Raw genomic sequence first — 14,552 nt, 5'->3', positions numbered from 1 at the left:
GGGGCATATCGCATTTAGGAAGCCCTTATGGTGCCAGAACAGCAAAAAAAAATCCCCCACATGACATACTATTTTGGAAACTACACCTCTCAAGAAACGTAGCAAGGGGTACAGTGAGCCTTAACATCCCACAGGTGTTTGATAAATGTTCATTAAATTGGGATGTGAAAAGGAAACATTTTATATTTTTTACACAAAAATGCTGGGGTTACCCCAAATTTTTCATTTTCACAAGTGGTAACAGGAGAAAATGTCACTGTAAATTTGTAAGTAAATTTCTTTATAGTAAGGAAATACCTCATAACTGGGCATAAACAGCTCTGTGGGTGCACGCCAGCACTTAGAGGAGTAGGAGGGCAGTCAGGGGCCTCGCGCTTTTGCATAGCTGCCTATGGAGCCAGAACAGCCGGACCCCCCCCCCCTCAAGGAGCATTACCTGGGATAAATTACTAAAATGGGGTACAGTGGGATGTAAAATAATAAAATAGGTTATGTTCCCAGAATGATGACCCAGAGCATAGCCAAAAATAAAAAATATGCCCACCCCAAACCCTATGCTCTGAATCCTCATTCTGGGTATGTGGCTGTCCCTAACTTGTTGCCTCAAATGCGCACCCCGCTCAGGTGGAGAGAGAGAGCTGTGCGCATTTGAGGCAACATAAAAAAGTCCCTGATGATAGTGACTCAGTGACCCATGACCCATTTTTGGGAAAAAAATACCCCCAGAGGTCTCATCAGTTTTTGATGAAACATTTTTTTGGGCAATTTAGTGGTTTATGGGATTAAAACTTGGAATGTACTCTGGACTTGGTACATTGGGGTCAAATTATTGGAAATTAAAATGAAAAGGGAAAATTTAATACTGCATGGAAGTGTGATACTCTCTGAAGCAGTTTTTAATGCAGAGGCCCAGATGATCAGGGCAAGTGAAACATTGAGTGGTTGTGTCTTTCCGTATCCCCCTCCTGTGACACACTGCATTTTTTCTGGGATTGTCCCTTCTTTCCAGTGTGGGGGACTTCACCTGGAAAGTGCTGTCCTGGGACGTTCCTTACACCTATAACTCCAGTTTCTTGGGAACTCCAGACTGCTCTTTTCTGGTCAGCAAAGATCAGGGCCCTTAGGACTTCTTCTTGGAACTGGAGCAATGTCCCTGTGTTGCCAGTGTACTGGGACAGTACAGAAGAGTTGTACTTGGCAACCTGTACCAAGTAGACCGCAACTTTTTTGTACCATACCTGTGTTTTCCGCATGGCGATGTATGGCTTGAGGACTTGATCAGAGTGATCAACTCCCCTCATATGCTGATTGTGGTCCAAAATACAATCAGGCTTGAGGACTGTTGTTGTGGTACCTCGCACAGGGACAGGTGAGCTGCCATTACCATGAATTGTGGTCAGCATAAGGATTTTCTTTATACCTGACCAGAAACAGGTTTTCATGGGTAAGGGCACAGGACTTACCCTTGGGCATAGGTGCCTGAACAAAATTTAGAGGGAGGTCTCTCTGGTTCTTCCACACGGTCCCACAAGTGGACGTGGATCTGGCGACAAGGGATGTTAACAGAGGGATGCTGGCTTCTATTGGCCGACCAATAGCAGCGCTCCTGTGGGGAAAGGGGGGGTGACGAAATTGCCACCTCCCCATAGATACAAGAGGTGATTGTGGGTGTATCCCAAGTAATGAAAGAGGCAATCTAATTTGTTGCTATAGACAACTTTTCCTTTACACAGGTTTTGATAAATCTCCCCCGTTGACCCTACGAACGCAGCCAAGTCCACAGAGGAGCAGCTGCAAGGGGTACTCCACTGGCCAGTGAATGGAACCTTTAGTTCTGAATGCTTGTGCTTGCTGCTGGGGTCAGCTACACCCCCCTCGTGACATCAGGCCGTGCCTCCTCAATGCAAGTCTATGGGATGGGCGTGGTGGCCGTCATGACCCCTCCCATAGACTTGCATTAAGGGGGCATGACCTGATGCCACAAGGGGGCGTGGTCGACCCCCCCGCAGCACGCACACAGCGTTCTGAACTAAATGTTCCGAACGCTGGCCAGTGGAGTACCCCTTTAAGAGCAACTGTGTGAATGTCTTTGCATCACCAAGCCAGAGTCCTGCTTTTAACCCAATTAAACACCTCTGGAGAGAACTCAAAATGCCCGTCCACCAAGGGTCCACATCCAACAGATGACAGAGCTTGAAAAGATCTGTAGAGAAGAATTGCAGAAAATCTCCAAATCATGGTAAACAAATCTTGTGGTATCCGACCCAAGAAGACTTTAGTTTATAATCGCTGCCAACGGTTCTACAAATTAACTCTTTGTAAAGGAGCTAAAAACTTATAAAAGAATGCCATTTTTCAGTTTTTCCCTTTTAATAAATTAGCAAAGATTTCTAACATTCTGTTTTTACTTTATCATTGTGTATTAAATGCAGATTGATCAAGGAAAAATATATATATTTTTTTAATCTTAGCAAAGGGCTGCAGTGATCTGAAGACTTTCTGAATGCATTGAATATAATAGTGGTGACATCATCTCCTCAGGCAAAAATGAGAGCTGAAGCTAATACTAGGTGCCAATTCTCTGCAACAGTGGAACCAGATTGGTGTTTATATAGGCATGTGGTCGCAGTGAAACTATAACTCCAAAATACTTAACTATAGCTCGGAAAACTGTTTCTGAAGATTAGTACAAGCAAGGTGCAAGCTAGTGAAGGGACCTAGGGGCGTCCCTAGCACATTTAATTTAATTTTAGTTGTCCATGTTTTATCCCACTTCATTACTGCCGTCTGCTATCTCTTACTTTGAGTCATTGTGGCTATCGTGTCTACATACGTGTAGGCGTAACACTGTTTCATATATTTTTTTATTCACATTGGGCCTCATTTACTAAGGCTTTTCTGAAAAGATTTTGTAGGTTTTTTTGTGTCGCATGTGTCCTGCACCAGAAGTTCCGACAAAATATCAAAAAAACCCTAGTAACTCTAAATTTTTCTCAGAAAACCCTACAAATGGGTGTGTTCATGAGAAAAGGGTCGTGCCTCCAAAAAACCCTACATTTTCAAAAGAAACCTACAAACTTACTAATGTTACCACATAAAATGTGGTGGATTTGAGCTCTGGATAACCGGACAGCTCAGAGCATGTGCAAAGAGAGCAAAATTTAGGGAAAATCAACAAATTTAAGATACAATAGTAAATAGTGTGGAAAAATACCTGTCAGAAACAAAAATCCACAAAGAAAACTACACTCCATTCTAAGTAAATGAGGCCCATTGAATAGTTTTATATTGATTGATTTATCTTCAATGGATATGGGATGTTTTTACATGACAAAATATTGGCGTATCAGCTATTCTTAGACACTCTCTTTTATATCCAATAAGACATAGAGCATCAGTATCTTTACTGTTTGTTCATTTTTATGTCCCTCAGATACAGGTGACTGGTTGACTCCTCATTACTTCTATATTTGAGGTGTAAGTATGTCAAGAGTAGAGAAGAGCGAGCCGCTCTGCTTGCCAAATGTGAACTTTTTCCACTTTGGCTCTCGTAAACCGGAAAAAGCACAAAATTACTTGAAAAGCGCATAGCGTTTTAGCACCCAGAGGAAGCAGGGGGAAGTAACATGACAACAGGGTGACTACCATATCACATGATAAGCCAGGTTATCATATGATTTGCTGGTTATGTGTCAGTCAGCTTCAATAGGAGACAGCAAGGCGGTAGTGAGTTTTACCAAGCTTTAAGCACAAGCCGGTGGAGATTTCATTAGTTACCGAGACGCAGACCAAGAGGACAGAGAAAGATATTCAGTAAGAGATACAGAAAAATATACAGAGAGATACAGAAATACAGACAAAAAGTGTGTGCGTGTGTGTGAGAACCTGAGCCCCGAGTCCTGCAGAATCCCAAAAACCTTATCCTATCAATAACCTCCACAGAATGCTTAGCACAAATCCTATAGGGGATCTACAAAAATAGCATGTGCATCCAATACGTATTAGCCTTGTAAAGCCACTTAAATATTATATCTACCTGGTTGTGACATAACAGCGCAATCGATAGGATGTGCATCCAACACGTATCAGCCTTGAAAAGGCAAACAAAGGGAATCTTCTTGATTTTAGCAAACATACATTATGGGGTTTATTTACTAAGAGTGTAGTGTAGGTTTCTTTGTGGGTTTTGATTTCCGACTGGTATTTTCCAAAGGTATTTACTATGGTTTCCAGGACCGATGAGGGATCGGTCCTGTCAAACTAACCTGATCAGCTTTTATTAGAAGGTGAGCTCCAGACTGGACCAGGGACAATCGCTGAATGAATCGCATATCTAGATTTTTCCAAAGCATTTGATACGGTTCCACATAAAAGGTTGGTGCATAAAATGAGGATTGGGCTGGGGAGAATGTGTATAAGTGGGTAAGTAACTGGCTCAATGATAGGAAACAGAAGGTGGTTATTAATGGTACTTATTCTGATTGGGTGACTGTTACTAGTGGGGTAACACAGGGGTCAGTCTTGGGTCCTGTCCTATTTAATATATTCATTAATGACCTTGAAGAGGGATTGAATAGTAAAGTATCATGATACTAAACTCTGTAGATGATACTAAACTCTGTAAAGCGGTAAACACAATAGAGGTCTGTGAACTGTTACAAATGGATCTGGATAGGTGGGAGGTTTGGGCTGGGAAGTGGCAGATGAGGTTCAACACTGATAAATGTAAGGTAATGCACATGGGGAAGAAAAATCCGGGCTGGGATTATGTATTAAATGGGAGAACACTTGTGACGACTGACATGGAAATGGACTTAGGAGTCTTAGTTAACAGTAAATTTAGCTGTAGTGACCAGTGTCGGGCAGCTTCTGCCAAGGCCAATAAAATCATGGGGTGCATCAATAGGGGCATAGATGCCCATGACAAGGAAATAATTATACCGCTGTACAAATCAATAGTCAGACCACACATAGAAACTTACTAATGTTACCACATAATGTACAGTACAGTGATCCCTCAACTTACAATGGCCTCAATATACAATAGTTTCAACATACAATGTTTTTTTCTGGACCATTGTAACTTGAAACCAGACTCAACATACAATGCTACCGACAGTCCAGATCTGTGAAACGTGTCACAACTGGAGGAACTGACCAATCAGAATGGGTATTTTACTGGTAAATCACCTGTATTACTGAAGTGCATGCGCTGACTGGTGTCTGGTAACGTCTCCTACAGTACAGGGAGGTATTACATGTTCTGTACTCTTTACCTGTATTACTGAAGTGCATGCACTGACTGGCTGTCTGTAGTGCCCCCTACAGTACAGGGAGGAACTACAAGTTCTGTACTACTCTTTACCTATGCCAGGGTTAGTTGCTCCTTTGGACACCAAGTAAGGGTGGCTCCATTTGGGACACTGTGTGCACTGTATAGCTCCTGTCCTCAACATAAACCATTGTTTCCCAACCAGGGTGCCTTCAGCTGTTGCAAAACTACAACTTCCAGCATGCCCGGACAGTCAACGGCTGTCCGGGCATGCTGGGAGTTGTAGTTTTGCAACAGCTGGAGGCACCCTGGTTGGGAAACACTGACATAGACAGTGATTTACAGCTCCCAGTAGCTCTTTCTTACTTTTATATGTAAGGGCTTGCTTTATATGTATTAGTTATCTACTTATTTTTCTTTAATCCGTACTTTTTCCTATTTTTGGATGACATTTTCGGGGCTTCAGAACCAATTACCAGGTTTCCATAGAGTTATGGTCTCAACATACAATGGTTTCAACATACAATGGTCGTCCTGGAACCAATTAATATTGTAACTTGAGGGACCACTGTACTGGGCACCAGTGTACAAGAAAGATATAGTGGGGCTGAAGAGGGTTCAAAGACGGGCTATCAGGGTAATACGGGGAATGGGAGGACTGCAGTACCCAGAAAGATTATAAGAATTAGGGTTATTTAGTTTAGAAAAAAGGAGGTTTAGGGGAGACCTAATAACTATGTATAAATATATCACGGGCGGTACAGAGATCTTTCCCATGATCTATTTATACTCAGGACTGTATCTATAACAAGGGGGCATCCTCTATGTTTAGAGGAAAGAAGGTTTCGACACCAACACAGACGGGGGTTCTTTACTGTAAGAGCAGTGAGACTGTGGAATTCTCTGCCTGAGGAGGGGGTTATGGGGAACTCTGTAAAAGAGTTCAAAAAGGGTCTGGATGCATTTTTGGAGAATAATAAATCTATCTATACTAGATTTATAGGGACAGAATGTTGATCCAGGGATTTATTCTGACTGCCATATTTGGAGTCAGGAAGGAATTTTTACCTCTAGTATGAGGTTTTTTTTTGCCTTCCTCTGGATCAACTCAGTAGGGACTCATTAGGGTTATAGGTTGAACTTGATGGACTCTGGTCTTTTTTCACCCTTATGAATTATGTTACTATGTTACTATGTAAAGTCACTCTACATTTATATTCTTGGTTTAATCAAACTTGCCTTATATCTACCCGGTTGTAAGATAACAACGCAGTTCAAAACGTTGAAAGTTAAAGTTGACTAGTAGGTAAGTGAAAAATCACCCCAAAAAGATCAAACAAACCTAAAAAAATGGCAGTACTAGCACCAGTGTAAATTACCAAAGGTAATACAGGAGCTCCACTTCTCTCCTCAACGTAGCTTCAATCCATACATACACATGCTAGGGAAATTCAAATCTTGAATTCAATAGTTCACAAATAGTACCCTTCAGGGCAATCACTCACGAATCAGCAGATATTTTGTTTCTCTTAATTTATTTTGTTGAAGATGATGTAGTGTCTTTACAACAGAGTAAATACAGACATGACATGCTGCAGTCTTTGCCTATGTCTGACTCTCCCAGCCATGGACGCACAGAACAGGTAGCACAGGTACCAGTAGCACCTACTGCAGCCAGGTGCCCAATGATAGTAGTAGCAGCCATGTCAGCTTTATGGCTGTTTTAGACTGGGTAAGTCATAGGTCTTCTCAGGAGGAGGATGAAGAGTCTGACAATATGACGGTGAGCCACCTGTTAGTGGATTTCTTCTCATCTCCAGTTACATGGCGCAGTGGAAATGCCCATCCCAGATGCTCTGTTTCCTCATCTCAGTCTTTGCTTCCCCCCCTACTGCTACCCAGAAGGATAGCACTAGCCAAGAGGAGGAGTTGTGTGAGGAGAGTCAAGCTTTGGAGTGTGTTGCTGAGGTGGTGGAGGTGGGAAGCAGTGGCCTTGTGTAGCACTAGCGGGACTGGTAGTGGTAGGTGTGCTGGGCATACTGTTAGGTCTCATGGTGGCTATGTTGAGGGGGTAACAAGGAGTCCAAGAAGTTCATGCAGCGAGGTGTGGCAGAAATGAGAAGTGGCAGGGATGATGAGTTTGATGATGACACTGTTGTTTTAGACAAGACATGAGAACCAGTTAAGGAGGAGCTGGTGTGATCAGAGCAGGAAGGTCTTGGAGTGCAGCTGAGGCAGGGTAAGAACACTTGTCGAATGTAACAGACATAGGGCTGCTGGTCTGATCAGATCAGGTCAGGATGATGCTGCTGCATGTTTAGGTTCTATAAAACAAACTTCCAGAGGTGGGGCACAGTCAAGTGATGCAGTCCCTGTCCGATATTCTCCTTTTCTACCCTACCAGATGCAGACAATGTAGGACTATGTCACCTCTGCTAACAGAAAGTAAGCTGTGGCCAGGGTTAGAGAGTAGGAACTATGGGGTAGATTTATCAAAACCTGTCCAGAGGAAAAGTTTCTGAGTTGCCCATAGCAACCAATCAGATCACTTCTTTTATTTTTTCAGAGCCCTTTTCAAAAATGAAAGATGAAATCTGATTGGTTGCTACGGGCAACTCAGCAACTTTTCCTTTGGACAGGTTTTGATAAATCTTGCCCTACATCTCTATGTAGGCATATTGAGCAGCATCACAAGGCTGTGCTGGACAGTCGAGATGCTCCACAACGTGAGTAAAACCTTGCTGCTACTCATGCTCCTTCAGATCCCTCCCAACTGTCTAGCAGCCAGGCATCGTCCACAGGCCACACTTTAGCTGTTTTGTCCTCATCAGTGTCGTGTTCTCCTCCTCCTCAATCCAGTCAGTATTCTTCCAGTCATCCTGCTGTAGTTCACTTTTATTCACACCTAGCCACGTCGTTGGTGACGCAGGCGCTCCCATACCATCTTGTTGACTCCACAGCCTTCAGGCAACCAATTGGGCGAGCCTAGCCCAGTTGGCGCATAATAGTTGCCAAGAAAGCCATCCCCCAATCATGAGGTGGAGAGTGTGCAGAACAGTGCATGCATTGCAAAATTTAGAAAACCTAAATTTTTAAACCTCTTGCTGTCCACTGGCTACTATTAGTACCTCTAGTCTGGTCTTACCGTTGCTGCAGCAACTTTCAGCAAGGCCTGGGCCTGAAAAAAATGTGAAAAAACTCAATTTTTAAATCTCCTGCTGTCTGCTGGCTTCTACAACTCTTACCAGTCTGCTTCCTCCTGCTGTACTCCACCTACTATAGGCCCCTCTAGTCCGACTTACCCTTGCTGCTGCTGCTACTATCAGCCAGGCCTGGAACTGAAAAACTTAGCAAAACCTCAATTTTTTTACCTCCTGCTGTCCGCTGGCTGATACAAGTTCCTATAGTAAGGCATCACCCTTGCTGCTGCTACATCTAGACTTTTTATGAATTTTTTTCTGATATATGATGTGAATAAAAATCTATATTTTGGAACTTTGATATTTTTTTTACATTTATGCTGTTCACAGTACGGGATCCATACAGATCATTGGGGGAGATTTAAAAACCTGTCCAGAAGAAAAATTGCTGAGTTGCCCATAGCAACCAATCAGATTGCTTCTTTCTTTTTTCAGAGGCCTTTTCAGAAATGTAAGAAGCGATCTGATTAATTGCTATGGGCAACTCAGCAACTTTTCCTCTGGACTGGTTTTAATAAATCTCCCCCATTATGTTTAAATATATTGTACTTTTTCGCATGCAGCGATAAGTATGTTGATGTTTTTTTTATTTTTTTCATGGAAAGAAACTAAAGAAACTAAAACTAGTACATGGATTAGTGGACATGGACTAGTACAAAATAAACTAGTACATGGATTGCAGGATAAAACTTACCAGGAAAGGTTAAAAGACCTTAACATGTATAGCTTGGAAAAAGAAGAGACAAAAGTGATATGATAGAGACTTTTAAATACATAAAGGGAATCAACACGGTAAAAGAGGAGAAGATATTTAAAAGAAGAAAAACTACCACAAGAGGACATAGTTTTAAATTAGAGGGGCAAAGATTTAAAAGTAATGTCAGGGAGTATTACTTTACTGAGAGAGTAGTGGATGCATGGAATTGCCTTCCTTCAGAAGTTGTCGCTGCAAATACAGTGAAGGAGTTTAAACATGCATGGGATAGGCATAAGGCTATCCTTCATATAAGATAGGGCCAGGGACTATTGATAGGATTCAGATTATTGGGCGGACTAGATGGGCCAAATGGTTTTTATCTGCCGACACATTCTATTTTTCTATGTTTCTATGTATGAGGGGAATAAAAAAAAAAAATTATTGGGGGAGGGACTTATTCACTTTTATTAAAACATAAAAAAAAAAATGTTTACACTTTTTTTTAGTCCCTACAGGGGACTATATATTGCAATCTTTAGATTGCAGATACTGATCAGTGCTATGCATAGGCATTGCACTGATCAGCTAAGCTGATCTAATCCCCATAACCGTGCCGCAGGTGATCAGATCAGCCACCGGAGCCGCCGCAGATGACGCCGAGATCGCTGATGTCAACCATTACCAATGGGTCCCTGGCTGCTAATAGCAGTCAGGACCTGTTGTCTATCATGCGATCGCAGCTTGCACACTCAATTCATAACCGCAGCAGGACGCAGGGCGTACTTGTACGTCCTGTGTGCTGTGTCTTGAATACATTCCTACCAGTGTTATACAGGGCTTTAGAGCTGTTAGGAGTTGTTATAAATTTGTTTAGGGGTTTATTTAATTGCTGATTCGCATCAAACCAAGCCAAACTGGCAATTTTGAAAAAGTTTGATGAGCCTGGTGAGTCGAACTTTTCTAAAGTTATCTTATGTCAAGTCAAGAGTAAGAATAACTGCTTTACCCCAGTTTATGCTTAGGTCTACTTATATCCCAATATAATTTAAAATGGAATTTATAGAGTCAAATTTTATAAGGTTTTTCCACGTTGTTCAGCATCTCTGTGCGGGTGCCTTTGCCTGGTAGTGCAAGGGTCTAAGGCAGGGGTCCTCAAACTTTTTAAACGGGGGGCCAGTTCACGGTCCCTCAGACTGTTGGAGGGCCGGACTATAGATAACAAAACATGAACAAATTCCTATGAACACTCATATATCTTATTAGTGGACTACCACTTTAAGTACGCAGCACAGTTCCCCCCACATTACGTTGGCAGTATAGATCCCCCACATTAGGTTGTAGTTCCCACACATTAGGGTTGGCAGTACAGTTCCCCCACATTAGGTGCAGTACAATTCCCACACATTAGGTGCAGTACAATTCCACCACATTAGGTGCAGTACAATTCCCCCACATTAGGTGCAGTACAGTTCCCCCACATTAGGTGCAGTACAGTTCCCCCACATTAGGTGCAGTATGTTCCCCCACATTAGGTGCAGTATAGTTCCCCCACATTAGGTGCAGTATAGTTCCCACACATTAGGTGCAGTATAGTTCCCCCACATTAGGTGCAGTATAGTTCCCCCACATTAGGTGCAGTATAGTTCCCCCACATTAGGTGCAGTATAGTTCCCCCACATTAGGTGCAGTACAGTTTCCCCACATTAGGTGCAGTATAGTTCCCCCACATTAGGTGCAGTATGTTCCCCCACATTAGGTGCAGTATAGTTCCCCCACATTAGGTGCAGTGTAGTTCCCCCACATTAGGTGCAATATAGTTTCCCCACATTAGGTGCAGTATAGTTCCCAAACATTAGGTGCAGTATAGTTCCCCCACATTAGGTGCAGTACAGTTCCCCCACATTAGGTGCAGTATAGTTGCCCGACATTAGGTGCAGTATAGTTCCCCCACATTAGGTGCAGTATATAGTTTCCCCACATTAGGTGCAATATAGTTCCCCCACATTAGGTGCAGTATAATTCCCCCACATTAAGTGCAGTACAGTTCCCCCACATTAGGTGCAGTATAGTTCCCCCACATTAGGTGCAGTATAGTTCCCCACATTAGGTGCAGTATAGTTCCTCCACATTAGGTGCAGTATAGTTCCCCCACATTAGGTGCAGTATAGTTCCCCCACATTAGGTGCAGTATAGTTCCCCCACATTAGGTGCAGTATAGTTCCCCCACATTAGGTGCAGTATAGTTCCCCCACATTAGGTGCAGTATAGTTCCCCCACATTAGGTGCAGTATAGTTCCCCCACATTAGGTGCAGTATAGTTTCCCCACATTAGGTGCAGTATAATGTTCCCCCACAATAGGTGCAGCATGTTCCCCCACATTAGGTGCAGTATAGCTCCCCACATTAGGTGCAGTATAGTTCCTCCACATTAAGTGCAGTATAGTTCCCTCAAATTAGGTACAGTATAGCTCCCCACATTAGGTGCAGTATGTTCTCCCACAGACATACAGCCTCCAGCCATACAGTGTATGGCTGGAGGCTGTATGCCTGTGTACTGCCCCACTTCAGTGCTCCGACCACCGCTCCTCCGGTCCGGACATAGCAATAAGTCCCGGGACCGAAGGAGCGGAGGTCGGAGCACCGAAGCTGACGTGCCGCTGGTAACACTTACCAAGCTTGCCAGCGCACGTCCTCGTCGCTGCTCAGCTCCCCCGCGCTCCGTTGCTATGGGCGCACGCACGGCGTCAGTGACGTCCCTGCGTGTGCCACCTTCCCGACGGCCCCTGCGTTTTTAAAGTAAATGCGGGGCCTCCGAGACCGCATTCCCTGTGTCCCGAAAACCTCTTTCGGGACACAGGGATGTCCCAGGCAGCGACGGGCCGGATAAATGTCCTCGGCGGGCCGCATGTGGCCCGTGGGCCATAGTTTGAGGACCCGTGGTCTAAGGGATTGGAGGTCTGTCATAAGTAATATATAAAAGGGTAGAAACAAAAGTTGTTGATCTCTAATATTAGATTTAATAATGTTTGCCACAGCAGATCATTTAATGTGTCAACACACCCATATTTAAACCAGGCATATAAATAGATTCAGTGCATATAAATAGGACCACACCACAAGAAGCTATCTCTTGATTCATCAAGATTAAAACACTTTCCAATATACCAATTTTTACATCTATTTGCGCACCTTTCATATATCGAGTATGACTTTCCTTGGACTTTGCATCATAGCTATTATATAATGCATGGAAGGATCACTGGTATTTTTTCAAGGCACTGCATTTTTGTATTTTAAACAGCAAATAAGATGAAAGCAAGCAGGGCTGTTTTCTTATCTATCAAAAGTCTCAATAGCAATTGCATGGTCTACTTGTACGGTGTGTAAACCTTATTTACATATATTTCACTTACAAAATATATTGATATTTATAGAAGCTATTCAGTTGCGGTGGCTATATTTGTAAAAGGGAAATAAAGTAGTCACTTTTACATACAAGCAATGTTGCACTAATTATTAGCGCTGGATTTATTTCTCATGAACTGATGGTAAATCTGTGTAAAAATGCCCTTCCAAATGACAGTAGAATAAAAATACAGCCAAGATGCATACTAACCGATTGTGTTGATTTTGCCAGGATAGTGTCAGTACAGTTAGTGGCTTAAAGTATGTCCTAGACCTTCTTTTTTTTTTTTTTGGGGGGGGGGGGGGATTCCTGGAGAGTCTCAGGCACGGGCTTAAAGGCTATATATGCCATATATATTCTATATAGGTTTTTATAAATAAAAGGAAAAAAAATCTGCCTAGTTTTACCTTCACAGCCACTTTGTTTTGTTTTGCCCTGGTCTGCTATGGCTGTATTAAAGCTCCATATATCTTCCAATAACATAATATAAAAGGGCATCCAAAGACTTCTGTAGGGCCCTATCATACTTCTTTATACCGTCTATTCAGTAATAGACGGTATAAAGAAGTATGATAGGGCCCTACAGAAGTCTTTGGATGCCCTTTTATATTATGTTATAGAGGTGCCAGCGGTCATGCTCATGAGTGTCCCCCTCATTGCACCAATTCTCTCCAGAACAGAGTAAAAATGCAACCCTAAATACACCTGCATTTTTGCTTTGTCTTGTAGATCGACAGGGGTCCCAGTGGTCAGAGCTCCACTAATCCGTACCAGTGGGTGCTGGAGGTTATGCCCTCTTTTCACCTAGTCCCACTCACTTTATGCTAAACCCAACTCACATGGTAGGTATGGCATAAAGTTATAAAAAAAAGTTGCAAATCTTTGCGCAAATTGGGCGTTTGTTGATAAACTTTCCCTATTTTTGAAAATGTGGTCATTTTTATGTTGGAGCAATTTTGGTGCCCCATGCCCACTTTCCGGAAAGCACGCTTTCTTTATCAGGCGAGGTGAAAAAGTATCTAAAACGGGACTAAAAAGGATTTTTTGCACACTGCTCTATATTTTTGTGGCAGGCAGTTTCATTTAGTTCCCTCATTGGGTTTTTTAAGCCCTTGCACCTGTATTATAGTGTTGTGCGCGAATATTCGCAATGCGAATATTTATTGCAAATTTTGCATATTCACGAATATGGTGTATATAGCACTATATATTTGCATTTTTTTTTATTTCCCACAGAACACATCACAGTGATCTCATTCCTCCATGCTTCCAGCTTGTGGTCTAAAGAAGGCTCCTATACTATTTACTGTATTTGTCAGGAAAGAGAATTTTCGCAAATATGAGACTATGCGAATATCATCACTAAAGAATATTAGGAGATAGATAGATAGATAATATAAATAGATAGGTAGATAGTTATCCGCAGTCTATTGCAACCATTTAACAACTATGCCTTCTGATTATGGAAGATATGTGCCACAGGGGGACATCACCAGACCACTACTTATCACAAGAACCTTCGGGCATGCGACCCAAATGTGCCCCCTCATCTACTTACATAGAATGTTGTTGACATTCTCTGCCTAACTGAAGAACTGTCCAGTCCTACAGTAACTTTGGACAGTCCTCTATTTCACCCATCATCTCTAAGATTAGTTAAGACTGAGCCTGAAATGGTGAATAACCACTGAGCCCCAGGTATGTAGCATTAAAGGGAATGTCACCTACATTTTTTTTCTTTAGTGCTGCCAGAAGATGGACTCATAATGTAAATCTACGGGTCAGTCTTCTCCTTACTTATTTACTCAGACCCCAGCCTAACATATCCTTACATGGTTTTTTCTTTTTTATTGACAGACACACTTTAAGGCATTGTCACCTATAGACTGAGAGCCCAGATACTATTTAAATCTATATGTTATATAGTATAGTAACCTAAATTGAGCTACAAATCTTTCATTCTTCACGTTCTATGAT

General features: G+C 42.4%; 1 protein-coding gene across 3 annotated transcripts in view; it reads left to right on the top strand.

Moving 5' to 3' along the window:
• The window catches only part of LOC130297331 (proton channel OTOP2-like), a 122,511-nt gene that overhangs the window by 42,513 nt on the left and 65,446 nt on the right, over positions 1–14,552 (top strand). The window contains exon 1 of one of the 3 annotated variants that reach the window (XM_056549707.1): positions 7,937–7,998. The exons of the other annotated variants lie outside the window; for them this stretch is intronic. The gene's annotated coding sequence lies outside the window, so the exon portion shown is untranslated. Of the gene's footprint in view, positions 1–7,936; positions 7,999–14,552 lie in introns of those variants that run through there. 3 annotated transcript variants of the gene reach the window in all.

Source organism: Hyla sarda, chromosome 13 (genome assembly GCF_029499605.1).
Source record: "Hyla sarda isolate aHylSar1 chromosome 13, aHylSar1.hap1, whole genome shotgun sequence".
Taxonomy (NCBI): Eukaryota; Metazoa; Chordata; class Amphibia; order Anura; family Hylidae; genus Hyla; species Hyla sarda.
Note: the sequence above shows the minus strand (reverse complement) of the source record. Positions and strands in the feature narration are given on the sequence as shown.